The 16,226-nt window shown below is 38.5% G+C and overlaps 1 protein-coding gene across 13 annotated transcripts in view; it reads right to left on the reverse strand.

The window, feature by feature from the left end:
* Window positions 1–15,882, reverse strand: part of prrc2c (proline-rich coiled-coil 2C) — a 102,234-nt gene extending 86,352 nt beyond the window's left edge. For all 13 annotated transcript variants that reach the window (XM_069937757.1, XM_069937747.1, XM_069937758.1 and 10 more), the window contains exon 1: window positions 15,665–15,882. The gene's annotated coding sequence lies outside the window, so the exon portion shown is untranslated. The remainder of the gene's footprint in view (window positions 1–15,664) is intronic.
* Between the last annotated feature and the right edge of the window lie 344 nt (window positions 15,883–16,226).

The following is a 16,226-nucleotide window of genomic DNA, read 5'->3' on the forward strand; positions in this document are numbered from 1 at the left end:
TGTGTCAAAGACCATTCACTCTGCAAATTCTTCCAAACCCTTACAGCATTTTCCATTGCTTTGTATTTGTGATATTTAATCTTGCTTTCAGAGAATTCTTTAGCAATGCAGTTACTGCTTTACCTAGGACTTAGAATACAGTGGATAGTATTTTAACTTTATTCTGGTTCATATTTGAAACAATTACAAAAATCTCAAAATATTCAATGTAACCAGCACATCAGTTCCTAGCAGAACAATTCCCCACTCTTCCTTTCATTATTGTGCTGCACACTACTTTCCTATATCCAGCAAATCTCATTTAATTTTTTTTTGCTACTTACCTATATTAAGCAATAGTTTACAATAGCCAATTATCAGTCCATCTTTAGATGTAGGAGGAAACCAGCGTATTCAGCAGAAGTGCAAGAACTCCTGGTGAGAAAGTATAAATTCCTTGCCGAATGTGCCCAACATTAGGATCAAACAGAGCCCTGAAGCTGAGAGACAAGCAGCATTAACTGCTGCACGGGTTACATGGCAACAATTGGCTGAAAAGTACACGCCTCAGACACCAGTAGATTAATTTTTATTTTCTTGTCCAATAACAACTTGTGACATAGGCCTGGTCATTGCTTTTAGAAAAAGCTAGTTTTTTTTTCTCTCTGCTCTCTTATTCAATTATATACCAAATCAACAAAGAGAAAACAAATTCAGAATTGCCTCAAACATTATATGGTAATGTAGTGCAAATATTGGATGTAAAAAGATTTTGCTGATATCGCCTCAAACCGTGCATCTTGGCGCCTCACAGTTCGGCGGGCAGCAACCTTCTTTGAAGAACACCGCAGAGCCCACCTCACTGACAAAAGACAAAGGAGGAAAAACCCAACACCCAACCCCAACCAACCAATTTTCTGCTGCAACCGTGTCTGCCTGTCCCGCATCAGACTTGTCAGCCACAAACGAGCCTGCAGCTGACGTGGACATTTACCCCTCCATAAATCTTCATCTGCGAAGCCAAGCCAAAGAAAGAAAGAAAAGGATGTAAAAAGATTTTCTACTATTGGAATACAACATTGTCAAAAATTTAACTCTAGATGTTTCAAGGACTAATATTTTAAAACACAAGATCAAATATTGTTCATCTGCACTCATTTCCCCTTTGAGCAGCTACTTCCAACAGGAAACTAGAATTCTGCATCATTGCATGCCAGTTTATGGTTCTGGAGAACTGCAGAAAATTGTGCAGTTTAAATGCTCAAAAATCAAGAGAAAAATTGAACTAATGGAAAATGGTGAGCAAATTTCAGAGGATCATTAACTCTGAGCATTTCTGAAAACATTACTTGATGGATAGTGCTATTTTATACTTTTACAGCAGTCCCTGAATGTTTATTTTATTTTAAATCGGCTCTTTCCACTTAGATTAGGAGAGAGAGGAAAATTTAGGGGGAATTTCTTCACTCAGAGTGGTGGGAATGTGGAATGACCTGCCATCCGACATAGTAAATGCTCTTAAGTTTTAAGAATAAGTTGGATAGATACATTGATAAGTCTGGAGGGTTATGGACTGGGTGCAGGTCAATGAGACTAGTGGAATAATATTTTGACACAAACTAGAAGGGTCTGTTTATTTTAATATTTCCAGCAATCCAGGGGAAGTGCTCATATCTACTCAAAAATCTTATTGTGCAATTTACTACATTCACTCTCGAATTCGAGAAATAAGTATATTAATTATCTTTTATGATGCTTCCTGACCAAAGCTTAAGCTGAATTGCAGGCATTGTTTTTCAGTAACTATCATTCCTCAGGTTCAATTCTTCATTACAGAATTAATGCACATAAGCATTTGGCTGAATTAAAGGAAGACACCCACAATGGCATTGCAAACTCCTTAATATCCTGCAATTTTCAGGCTGTTAAAGCATAATGGAGATGTTTAGTATTAGATTCAGTACGATAAACTTTAATAGTTCTATGAATTGTACTGTATTAATCAAGGCCTGGTCTCAGTTGATAAAAATCTTTTAAAAATCCTTTTATATTTCACATCTCCAGGGAAAGTAAATTGGAAACATGTTTAAGGGTGAAAGCACAGAAGTAATATGGAGAAAGTTTAGGGACCACTTGTGCAGGGTTCAGGATAGGTTTCTCCAACTGGGACAAGGATGGTTAAAAAAAAAGAGAACCATGGCTGACAAAACAGGTCAGGCAACTATTAAAGAGGAAGAAGGAAGCATATGTTAGATATAGGGAACAGTATACAAGAAGGGCTCATGAGAAATGTATGGTAGCCAGGAAGGAGCTTATAAAAGGACTTAGGAGCGCTCAAAGGGGGCACGAGAAGGCCTTGGCTTGTAGGATTAAGGAGACCCCCAAGGCAATTCTAGGCATATGTGAAGAACAGAAGGATGACGAGAATGAAGATGGGGCCGCAAAAGGAGAAAGGAGGTAACGTGCCTGGAGGCAAAGGAGGCTGGGGAGGTCCTAAATGAATACTTTATATCAGTATTCACAAAAGGACCTTGATCATGGTGGTCAAAATTGAACAGGCCTGTGTTCTGGACAATGTGGAGAGTAAGGAAGAGGAAGTGTTGGATTTTTAAAAAAATATCAAGATTGATAAGTCCCGGGGCCGTCTGTGAGAAGAGAAGAGATAGATGGGGTCTTCGCTATGATCACTGAATCCTCTTTGGCCACAATAGAGGTACTGGAGGATTAGAGAATGGCTAATGCAGCCCCCTTGTTTAAAAAGGTAATAAGGAGAATCCTGGGAATTATAGACCGGTGAGTCAGTGGTGTGCAAACAATTGGAGAGGATTCTTAAGGATAAAACCAACAAGCATTTGGAGAAGTACAGTCTACTCAAGGGTAGGCAGCAAAGCTTTGTGAAGGGAAAGCTGTGTCTCATGAGCCAAATTGAGGGTTTTTAAAAATTTAATTGTTTGCATCATTACAGGAAAAAATGAATAAAACATTAATCAAATATCCAAGGCCAATGATACAAAATAAAGTATTTTGATATATTTTCTCCTCATTCCCCCCACCCAAAAGTAAAAGGAAAGGAAAGAAACACATACCATTTAATATACAATAATATTAACATAGACAATCATTAATTGTTATTTTAAAAAATCACTAATTAAGAGGAGTGGATAAGATAGAAGAGGTGGATGGAAATTATCCATAAAATCCATATATGGTTTCCAAATAATATAAAAAATTTTCAACTTGATTCCTTAAACTATACATCTTTTCCAAAGGTATACAATTTTGCATCTCATTATACCATCTACTACATAACATTTCTCTATCATCTTTCCATGATGTCGCTATACATTTCTTTGCAGTTGCTATTGCAATATTTTTAAAAATTTCTTGGTATTTGTCCAATTTCAATTTTATATCCTTTTCATAAATATCTCCAAGTAAAAATATTCTTGGATCCTTTGGTATCTTTATTTTCATAATTTGCCCTAATAATAAACTCAATTCATTCCAAAACCTTTCCACTTTTTCACAAGACCACACAATGCAAAAAGTTCTATTTCTTTTGCACATCAAAAACACTTATTTGAATAATTAGAATCAAGTCCATTTAACTTCTGTGGAAAATTATATTGAACCATTTGATATCTAACATTTACTGTATTCATAACACTCTCATAACATAATTTTGACCAAATCTCCTCCTGAATTTGGATATCTAAATCATTCTACCATTGGATTTTTGATTTATTTAATTTTTTTTCTTTAGTCTCTTGTAATTTTATATACATATTAGTAATAAATTTTTTAACAATAAATGTATCTGTTATTACAAATCTTCAAATTGACTTTATTTAGGGAACCTCAAAACTGCTCCCAGTCTCTTTTTCAAATACATTTTTAATTGATCAGATGCAAAAATTATATTATGTTTATTGTATTCATCTTTTAATTGATCAAAAGTTAAGAAAAAAGATCCTAAGAAACAATCTTTTATTTTCTGTGTACCTTTACTAGACCAATTATCAAATAAAGAATTACTCAAAGTAAAAGGAAGATGATTTTGTTTTAACAACATTTTTGGTAATTGATAATTTTTAATTCCTCTCAATATGAATTCTATTCCAGATGTTTAAAATATGTTTCAATATAGAAATACCTTTAGTTTCTTTAAATGACTCACTATTCCATTTATACAAAATTATCTCTGGAATAGTTTCACCATTTTTATTCATTTCTATTTGAATCCAAGCTGGTTTTTCATTCCGTTGATAACAGGAGGGCAAAAACCTCAATTGAGCTGCTTTAAAATAATTCTTAAAATTTGGTAGTCTTAGTCCATCCTGATCGAATTTCCACATTAATTTTTCTAAACTAATTCTTGAGTTAGTTTTCGAAAGGAATTGACGTATAATTTTATTCAAGTTTCGAAAGAAAAATTCTGGTACTTGAATGAGCAATGATTGAAACAAATATTGTATTCTTGGAAAAATATTCATTTTAATAGAATTCACTTGTCCTATTAACGTTATTGGTAAATCTTTCCATCTTTTCAAATCCTCTTCCAATTTTTTTTTAACAATGGCAAATAATTTAGTTTAAACAAATTACTTATATTTTTTACTAATTTTAATTCCTAAATACTTAATTGCTTAATTTTGCCATTTAAATTTTGTCAGTCTTTTACATTGAGGATAAACATTGGTGGATATGGATTACCCTAATTGAGTTTTTTGAGGGGGTAATGAAATTTATGAGGGAAGGGCAGTAGATATGGTCTACATGGATTTTAGCATGGTATTTGACATGGTTCCCCACAAGAGACCCATTCAGAAAGTCACGAGGCGTGGGATCAGTGGAACCTTGGCAGTGTGGATATAAAATTGGCTTGCAGGAAGAAAGCAGAGAGTAGTCATGGAAGGAAAGTATTCTGCCTGGATGTCATAACTGGTGGAATACCGCAAGGATGTGTTCTGGGCTTCCTGCTCTTTATGAAGAGGCGGAAGGATGGGTCAGTAAATTTGCGGATGACACAAAGACTGGAGGAGTTGTGGATGGAGCTGAAGGCTGCCAAAGTTTACAAGAGGATAATAGACAGGATCCCGAGTTGAGCAGAAAAGTGGCAGATGGAGTTCAATCCAAATAAGTGTAAGATGATGCATTTTGTAAGGACCAACCAGAAGGCTGAGTACAGGGTTAATGGTCAGTTACTTAAAAGTGTGGATGTACAGAGGGACATTGGGAGATCAAATCCATATATCCCTCAAGGTTGTAGCAGGTTGAGAGGATAGTTAAGGCCTATGGGATGCTGGGCTTCATAAATGGGAGGGGGGGGGGCGTATTGAGTTCAGGAGTAGAGAGATCATGTTGCATCTCTACAAATCTCTGGTGAGGCCACATAGAGTATTGTGTTCAGTTCTGGTCACCTCATTATAGGAATGATGTGGAAGCTATGGAGAGGGTGCAGATTTACCAGGATGTTGCCTGGATTGTAAGACAAGTCTTACAAGGAAAGGTTAGCAGAGATGAGACTTTTCCCTTTGGAGCATAGAAGGATAAGAGACTTGATAGAGGTATACAAGATTATGAGAGGCATAAATAGATTGGACAGCCAGCATCTGTTTCCCAGGGCAGGAACAGCAAATGCCAGAGGACATATGTACAAAGTTAAGGGAGGGAAGCTTAAGGGAGACATCAGGGGATTTATATATATATATATATATATATATATATAATGCACAGAGAGTTGTGTGTACCTGGAATGCCTTGTCGAAGGTGGTGGTGGAGACTGAAACATAAGGGGCATTTAAGAAACTCTTAAACAGTCACATGGATGAAAGAAAAAAAATAGAGGGTTATGAAGTAGGAAGAGTTTAGTACTTTTTTTAAGGAAGGAATATACGAGTTAGCACAACATCAAGGGCTGAAGGGCTGTTTTGTTCTATTTCTCAGAAGCTATAGAACATTATTGCGGTTGGTGCACTTAGCAACTTTGTTACTTCAATGAAGGCTTGTGTGCATCATGAATAAGTAAACATTCAAGCCATAGGAATATTAGCTTCTGGAAAGAATTAGCTTAAATTTCAGAAAGCAACAGATTTACCTATCCTGGGATACACATCTCATATCAGAAGTAACTGTTGTGAAAGGTCTGGATCCCCAAATTTATTTATTTTTTATATCAGTTAATGAAAATTATAGATGCTAACAACTCAGATCAAACAGCATCTGTGGAGACACAAAGCTAAAATTTATTACACTGAAGATCCTTTATCAGAACTCTGGTCTTTAGAAAGCAGAAAACTAGAAAAACTCACGAATGACGGCATCATCTGTGGAAAGGGAAACTTTTCAGATTTCTGCTTTCTTATAACAATGTTTTAACCTACCACATTTCAAAGGAAAAGCTCTAGAACAGTGGTTCTCAACCTTTTTCTTTCCACTCACATACCACTAAGTATTTCCTATGCCATAGGTGCTGTGATTAGTAAGGGATTGCTTAAAGTGGTATGTGGGTGAAAAGAAAAAGTTTGAAAACCACTGTTTTAATTGTACCCAATTGACTCGTTATGTGCACGGTTTTATAACTCCAAAGAAAATGGGCCAATGATAATTTTTCTCAAGCAAAATGTTTCAGGAACAATTGGGTCGAAAGCAATGATTCTCAACCTTCCCTTCCCACTTACATAACCCCTTAAGCAATCCCTTACTAATCATCGAAAACCGATGGCATAGGGATTAAAGTGGTATGTGAGTGGACAGAAAAATGTTGATAAACTCTACTCCAGAAAATGTCTATTAATAATATTGAGCTATTGAGGGATAGAGGGAATGGAAAGAGGGGCATTAGGGAAATAGATAAGGAATAAAAGCCAAATGTTGCCATTTTTGACATCCCCAAATTAAAATTTGTCAGAAAGGAAATATATTGGGCTTTGTAAAGTTATTAGCTTTAAATTTAGACATATGGCATGGAAACAGGCCATTTCCAACCACGAGCTCATGCCACCCAATTAACCAACAACTCCTGGTACCTTTTGAACAGCAGGAGGAAACTAGCGCCCCCATAGGAAACTTGCGCAGACAAGGAGAAAACATACAAACTTTTTACAGACAGCTTGAAATTGGAATCCTGGTCATGATGGCTGGTGCTGTAACAGTGTTGCATTAACTGCTACGCTAATCATGCTAACCGACATAAACCAATTATTATTTATACCCAATGAATATATTATGTCCTACAGTTAAAGGCATTCTTCAATGCAATCTTTTCTACTGGGGACAGGTAGTATGCTACAGTCCAAATGGAATGCTGTCAACATGACCAGCCCCATCCTGCACAAGAAGAACCAGAAATTCAGCAAGTAGGCACTTGATGTCTACTTGCTCAGAATTAAGTTGCTTAGCAGTTAGCACAACGCCTTTACAGCACCAGGTATCAGGACCGGGCTGGGGTTCCAATCCTGGGCTGTCTGTAAGGAGTTTGTATGTTCTCCCCTTGTCAGCATGAGTTTCCTCTGGGGGCTCTGGTTTTCTACCACCATTCAAAACGTACCAGGGATTGTAGGTTAAATGGGTGTTATTGGGTGGCATGGACCATGGTTCAAAATGGCTGTTACCGTGCTGTATGTCTAAATTTAAAGCTAATAATTTTACAAATCGTGAAGGATTTGTTGTACATTACCCACTCCTCCAAAAGTCATTCTCAGAACCTTCATGTAATCTGACCTTGCAGATATGGGAATTAAAGACGGGTCAGATCAGCTGCCAAAGGACACTCATAACCAACATCTTAGGTAGAAATTCCAGGGTCGACCTATACATAGTCATCCGATACAACAGCATATACAGTAAGGTGGCTGAGATAGGAATCGTACCAGCCACTGCTCACAATGGTAGTTTTAGTTAACATGGTTGCGATCATGTGATTGCAGCTCTCAAACTTCCAAAGTTTATTGTGGATGCTGCTAAAACTAAAGGAACTGAGTTACAGGGAAAGGTTAAAAAATTAGTTTATTCCCTGGAGTGCAAAAGGAGGAGAGGGCAAGAAGGCTTTTTCCATAGAGATACAAACCAAAGAACGTGGGTTAAGGATGAAAGGGGAGAAGTTTAGGATGAATGTCAGGGAGAATTTCTTCAGAGAGTTGAGAGTGTGGAATGAGCTGCAGCTGAAGGGGTGAACACTGCTCATTTTTAACATTTAAGAAAAATTTGGACAGGTACATAGATGAAAGGGGTATGGAGGGAAAGAGAATGGATTGTGGATCAGTAGACTAGGCAGAATAATAGATCGGCACAGACCAGTAGAGCCAAATGGCCTGCTTTCTGTGTTGTAGTGTTCTCTGGTTCTTTGGTCAGTGCAGAATTACAGAATCAAGTACAACTCAGCAAGTATGACATTGTTTTCAGGAGTATAATTATCCTCAAAGGAGTGACAAAATAGATGGCCCATATTTATTCCACTTGCAGTGCTGCAAAATGACAGCAAAAGATGAAAGGAAGTGTTTGAAGGTTGTGCTGCCTCTGGCCTTCGGATTGCACCTGCTGCCATTAAATATGTGGCATAAATGCAAACTGTTGTGCCATTAAACTGCAAGCTTTCACCTGGTTAAATGCAAGATCAGAATGCAGTAAAACCTATTATCCAGAATTCAAGCAAGTGACAACCTTAGACAACCAGCAAAATAAAAAGGAAAATAAATATTGTATATTTCAGCATACAAGTTGATCTTAAGATAAGCTGGGTCCCCATTTTCATGGTTTTATCATATATTGGGTGTATAAGTCAACACCCCCCCACCTCACAATTTTCTGTAAGGAGACTGGTGTCCTGGCCTCCTAGCAATAATCCAAACTTTGTTACTATATCCCAATCGCCAAGTAACAAATCTGTAAGTTAAGTTTAAAAAAATCCTTTGCTCTATTTGGGAAGACGCCAAAGCTGGGTCCAAGTCTTCAGCATCAGCTACAGCTGGAGTCGGCAATGGTGACTGTGACTCCATTCTCAACATCAGGTGCAGTGCTGCCCATATCAAAGAAATCACCTCATTGTCCAGGTGTGTTTGGTGTAGGAACCACAACTACACCCCAGGGCCACCCGGGCAGGAGCGCCAACCTCAGGGCCAGCCTCGGGGTGGGGGGGCAGGAGCGGAGACCTCGGCTCTACAATTGTAAAATGCCTGGGTTGTCTATGGTTGTGCCCGACAGTGGGAAGGTGTCGGTGAGCAGCAGCACTGGCAGTGAGGAGGTGCTTCGTGTTGTCTTATAGGCAGAATCTATGTCGAGCAGCTTTTTGAGTTGAATTTAAGGTCTCAAAAGTGTATCTTGTGTACAAGTCAACCCCCCATTTTTGAGGGTTTCAAGATAACTTATATGCAAAAATATACGGTAAATAAAAATGAAGGCAAATAAGAAGAAATAAAATTGTAACTAAAAGTTTTAAATTGTAAGACTAAATGTTCTCTGAAGTAACACAAACGTTTGGTGAAGATGGGAGCATATATTCAGGCATCAGAGTGCCTTGGTCATGTTTTGCTCATAGCTGCTGTTTAACTAAAGTTGTGTTTGAATAAGATGGCATTGCCCAGGATGAAGAGTTGGTTGATGCCGCTTGCCATTGGGGTGGCCCCTCAAAGTGTCTTCTTATCTCTGCTTCATCAGAGTCCTTATCTTGATCAGTATATTGTTAAATAAAATAGTATGGTTTTATCTGTGAACTTGGGGGGAGGAGGGGTTAATTATGTTGGTATGGTTATTGCAACACTGTTACAGCACCAGCAACCAGGGTTCAAATTTAAAAGTTTGCAAGTTACAGGGATTACTTAAAATGATCTTTACATAATTAAGGACTACAATACTGATCGTTTTTTCCCATATTAGTTTAAAGTTTGCACTTTTGCCTTCTAAACTGCTTTATCTTAATACTGGTGTACTAGTTACGCATTGCAGGAATAAGTCTCAACTAAACGGAAAATTCACATATCTGGCATCGACCCAAACCCCGTGGGTAACAGATTCCGGCAGCTTTACTGTACAAATATCTTCAGAGAGTGGTTTCCATTATGTCTGCTGGTAAGAATGGCAGAACTGTAGCAAACTGCTGCTTTTATTCATTCCACACCTAAACACAAACTGATGATGGTGGAGAAAAATTTAAAACATTAGAAATTTTCAGCCATTCATTTAGTCACATTTCTGCTAAGCATCTCCTTACAAATTTACCTGGTGTCCAACCCTTATTCAGTTCATATTTTAATCTCTTCTTTCACCTAAGTTTTTAATGTGCTGCCACTTTTATATCTTGGCTGCCAGACCCCCTGTAACATTCACTCAACTCCATCTTATCCTGCTCAACATTTCCAGAGCTAATTTATTAGACTGTGCCAGAAAATCCACCCATCTATGAATCTTCTTTAAGAAGTTGCATTCACTTGTGAAGGAGGCCTGTGCTGTCCATAAGCTCATTAACTACAACAAAATTACTAACTAGTGATGGAAACCTATCTGATGAGAATGATGCTATATGGAAACTTCCCTGACTTCTAAAGCAGCTCCGAAGAAGGAATGGTAATACGATATCCACAAAGGCATGCTTTCTCCTGATTCACCATTTGGCCCATTAAAAGCAAAAAACAATGCAGTTTCTCATATCTTCCTCCCCCCCCCCCACCCCCACCGCTTCTTGTACTGAGCAAATTTTCATCCTCACTAATTCTAAACCTCATCTTAATTTTGGATCTCTACCCATAGCCTCCATTAACCATGAGTTTCCAACATCAACCTGCTGCATTTTCCCAAATTCACACCTGTTTCTCACAATTCCATATACAACTTCCCTCAACTTAAGTTTCCATTTTGGTAGATTAGTAAAATTATAAATTACCTCTCATAAGACTGTTTTGTCTGTGACGTCATGCATGTACTCGGACAATAAATCTGAAATCTGGTGTTAAATAACCTCATCTTACTGATTTCCATTCTTTGATCTCCAACACCCAGCCAAATGTTGCTTTATTTCCAATACCAGATTGGGTGAGATGGCTTTCATGTTTCAGTTCTACCTAGCCACTACAATACAATCATCCTCAATAGTTTCACTCCTCTCTCCTGCACCATAGCCTCTGGAGTTGAGAAACTTACTTCGGATTCTCTCATTTATCAACATCATTTGAAGAGGTCTTGTTCCATGTGTATGCTAAGAAAACCCATTTCTGTTCAACACCACGCTTTCCACAAATGTCTGATTGTTAGCATCACACCTATTAACTAGTTTGTTGATACAAGCAGCAACATCCTCTTACTCAGCACTGGAACAGTCAACACAATCATCCTGCATTCACAAGTGACAACCCTAGCAACAGCCTGGCACTGAACCAAAATGTTCACAACATTGATGCATTTGATCCTTAAAAAAGCTATCATGCCATAAAGCTCACCCTTTCAAATCCAGAATCTTTCATCTCCCTGATATCCCTTGGCTCTTTGGGCCATGGATTATTTAGATATACAGCACAGTAACAGGCCATTTTGGCACACGAGTCCCAATTAACCTACACCTCCAGTACATCTTTGAACAGTGGGAAGTCGAAGTCCCTGGAGAAAACCCATACAGACACAGAAAGAATGTACAAAGTCCTTACAGTCAGCGCAGGATTCAAACCCTTGTCCAGTCCCAATTGTTGGTGCTGTAAAGGCATGCCGCCCCTTTGTGCTCTGGCATTTTCCCTCATCTTCCCAATTGCTCTCTTCCTTTGCCCCTTTAAGCTATTCAGACATTTTTCAAAGCATTTCACTTTAAGCCATGTGTTTCATAGAACATTAAAAATTGCAGCACAGTACAGGCCTTGGATTGATTTCAAATTTTGATCAATGTTTATGAAAATGAGTAGGGGAATGGAATTGCTCCGTGCACCAGCACAGAGCCCATCAAGTTACTGCCATAAAGAAATGCATAATAAATATACAATGTCAGGTTTATGCTCTGCTAATGAACAAAAAAAACCTCTTTGGAAAGGATAATTGTTCCACAAGGAGCACAATAAACCTAACATCAATAAAGACAAATAAGATGAAATTAGAGCAGTGAGACACCAGTGTCCAGACTAAACTTGACCGTAGGTTTTAAAGTAATTAAAAGAACTAATGCAACAGAAAAATCTCTCTCAACTGTAAAGAACATGCAGCATTGAAAAGGGCCTTTCATCTCAACAAACCTTCTTCCCAAACCCTATCAAGTTGAACTGTTTTCTCTTCATCATATGTTCACCCAGATTCTGAAGAGATGCAATTTAAAAGCACGGATACAATGCTTATGTTGTACAAGGTGTCGGTAAGATTCCATCTGAAGTATTGCTTTCTATTTTGGGCACTAAACCTCAAAGACAAATTGTTTTTGAAAGGATAAAATGCATTATGAATTCCAAAAAGTTTCAAATCTTTAATAGAGGGATGCACCACAGATGTGGTGTGAATTCCTTTGAACTAATGAATAAATTCAACTATAGTATTCAATATGATAACGTTAAATAGTTTCCACTACTTAGAACATCTAAACAAGGAGGCAACAAATCTTAAAATTTAAGATAATTCACAAAACACTTTCTACAAAGACAACAAAAAAGGCATACTGTGTAACAAAGGATTAAGTGCAAAGCATAGTAATTTGGTGAATTTTAAATGTTCCCAGGAAAACAGTGCAGTCTTTTAACATTCATAGCATCATATTAGTTCATAATATGCATTGGAGCATTAATCATTTATAGCACCATTGCCACATTACACGAATGTGCCCCCTTCCCAGGATTACTCCCCTTTTCTTTTGTTTAAGTGGATTCTCCACCAATCTCAGCCTCTCAATGCCTGATAGTTGAAGGAGCCCAATCTGTGGTCATTTCTCAGAGCCCTCGAGTTGATGCTCCATGCCTCAGTGCATGCACTCTTGCAACCTGGAACGTGCCAGTCAGCAGTATTTCCTGACCGACATCTCACTGTGCTGAAAGATTAACAAATTTTGGACAGACCAAAGAGCGTCTTTCACCGAGTTGATGATTTTCCAGCAGCAAATAGATTCCCATCTGAGTGCATCCCCAACAAGTGCCTGCATGTTGCTACTGGTGATGAGCATGACAAGGACCCTTGTATCTTTAGCCACATCCATTTAGCAAATTCCATCTGCAAAGAAGTGCATGACCATCTTTTTCCTATCACTGTCATCTTGAGTCCAACATGCATATTCTACAGGCACCAGAAGGATCTGACTGAAAGGAGTTTTCTCACCATCAACTAAGCCAGATCCTTGGGGTTTTAAGTGTCAAATGATCTGGATAGTCTGCTCAGGGAACCACCACACAGCATCCATAGAGTCCTTGTCCCCTCATGTCTGCAAGATTATGTTCAATTCTGATGCCACATATTTAGGACAAGTTTAAATTTCAGGGTGCAGAAGTGAGCCTCTAAAATCAGAACTAATTTGGAGAAAATAGACAAGCTGAGATTGGTCCTCTTACACGAGAATGCTGGTTTTCTAACAAAACTCAATTACTTCCAGGGGGGGTCAAGGAACTGGTTATATTGGAAGACTTTTCAAGAACCAGAACCAAGATGTGCTTTTTTAAAAAAAAAGACAGCATGCCATGATCTGGAATGCAGTACCTAAAAAGGGGGCCAGTGGAATCAGATCCAATTACTTTCCCAATGATATTGAATTGAATAAACATTTTATGGAGAAAAATTGCAGAAAATACAAGCTATAGCAGAATAGCAGAACCAGCATAATTATCTGATTTATTTTCGTGTTTCGATAGCCGAAACAAACAGGTACAAGGGGTCATCAAATACATTAAGTGGCTCAGATGAGGGTTATTGTTTAGATTAATGGAAAACGTGAAGCATTGATAGATGATTAAGAACTCTTATCTATTTGGAAGGATGCAGTCAACAGCAACTCACGCAAATAGATGAAGTACAGTTCCAATAATGACCATTTGGATGTGCAAGGTTGAAACTTTCTCAACCAGCATTCTCTAGTCTGATTGCTTTGAATTTGTACTATAAATCAATACCAATTAGCTAATTCTCAAGGAATCATAATAAGATTTAAAAATAAATGGAATTTTTACTGTACTGATGTGCAGCTAATTAACTTTTGTTCTTCAATCTCAGAAGAGCGTTTCTGGAAATGGTTCAGCTTATGGACAATTCACGGAAGACTTGCGTACCCAGAGAATCAATATTTATCAACAACAGTTCTCTTACTCAAAGGAAGATTTAGCACCGGCAGGGTCTTGAGGGCGCCAGACTACACTTTTTGCTGTATTAATAGTGAATTTTTATAACCCAAACAAAAAAATATAAAACATGTCAAATTATCAATATGCATAACTATAAAATTTACATTGCAGCAAATGAATAATGAAAAACAATTAACATTTTTTTTTCAGAATAAAATAGGCCTACATTAGTGATAATTATAGAGACAGTATCCCACAACAAAAGCTATCAAACCTATGAATCTGGGCTTTCGAAGCACAAATGAAGAGTTCATTGTTTCAGTAGAATTCTAACAAAAAATTAAAGTGAAACATGGCACCGTTCACCAGTAACTGAGAGACCATTACACCATGACAGTCTGACTGTCCTTATCTGTGAAGCACATAACTGGACAATAAACAGAAGGAAATCCTGACCAATTCCTACTGGCATGTCACAAATGATATTAAGGAATGCAATTTCAACAACTTTGAGGTACACTATTCTGCATATTTTGTTACCTCATCTATTAGAGTGCCAATAAATCTTAGGAACCACTTTCATGTACCAATTGTGAAGCTTGACATCTATAGGCAGTTCAAAACAATTTTCCTGCATAAATATTTATATGCATTCACAAACATCTTATCATTTTCAAAAGCAGTATACATTCGGTAATTAAACAGCCTGCAATTGCAAATAGAAAGCCGGTCACGATCATAATGAACAACGTGCAAACCAAGAAAATTAGAAAACAGGGCTTCTGGAGTTCTTTTCTTTAAAGAATACGTTTAGTCTAAGGCGCATCCTATTACATATAGTTAGGATATTGAGCAAATCTTATCACCGAAAGGTACTTCCTCCGGAACTTCGAATATAAAAAGCATTCTTAAACGATGGAAAGATTAAATCCAACTATTTTACTAAATTACGACAATCTATCATCCAGATACGTACTAATAAAAACCTTATAACCAAATCAGTCGAAAACTCTGCTGCAGTGCTGCAATCTGGTGTTCTTGTGTAGGGAGGGGAAAAGAAGAGGAATTAAAAAAATGTAAAACTGGGTTTCTCCTTCCTCTTTCCTTGCAGATCCTAACCCGAAATGCCCTTTGGATACCACACACACGCTACCCAGCGAAACAAAACTTAGGGGGAACAAAGCTGGCCTTCGTGTAAAGTTTGAAGAGACCGTGATTGGGATCTTAGAGGGGAAGAAGAGGTGAACAGGCCTCAAGACAAAGCTGCAGTGCGTCAACTCCCAGCGCTTCCCATGATAAATAACTCAGCCGCGTACTTTCAGCCCACCCTTCGTTCGGAGATAGAGGAACGTACGGCGCCCAGAATCTGGGCCTCAAATGCAGAGATGGGCGAACAGCCTTGCGCCGATCTCAGACATTCAGGCCCCAACCCGGCGACTGGGCCTAAGCCCCGCTCGCCTTACCTCGCCGTCTGCTGCTGGTGTGCTTCGTTGTTTCGCTTTCTCTTGAAAAAAAGCGTTGCGGTTCAAAGGTTTCGCTGGGTGTCTCTGAGCCCACCGTCTGGAGATCCAAGGACCTCTCGTGCGGTGTGTTGAGCCGTGCTCGCCTCTACCTCTTTTCTCCTTTCTACCACCACCACTCTCTCACATCTGCCGTTGCTCCAACTTGCGAAGATGGCCGCCTGCCAGAAGCCGGCGCAATGACGTCAGCGCGCATCTGATGGCGAACGCCGATGCACGTCAATGACGTAATTACTTCCGATTGCGCCATCGACGGTCGGGCTTAAGATCTCAGTCTCGTCCTGAGTCAGAATGGCACTTCTTCTTTCCGGAGAGGTGTGGTGCCACAGCAAATAATTCTTACAAAGAAAAGCGGGAGGCATTCAGCAGCATCAATGGTGAAAAATGGTCAGTCTCCATGGTTAGCTGTTAACTGACCATTTCCACTCAATGTCAAACGACAAATGACTGACCATTTAATTCCATGCTCAATGTTGACTGACTACTCCAGCTTTTCTTTGTTCAC

The sequence above is a fragment of the Narcine bancroftii genome, chromosome 5 (genome assembly GCF_036971445.1).
Source record: "Narcine bancroftii isolate sNarBan1 chromosome 5, sNarBan1.hap1, whole genome shotgun sequence".
NCBI lineage: Eukaryota > Metazoa > Chordata > Chondrichthyes > Torpediniformes > Narcinidae > Narcine > Narcine bancroftii.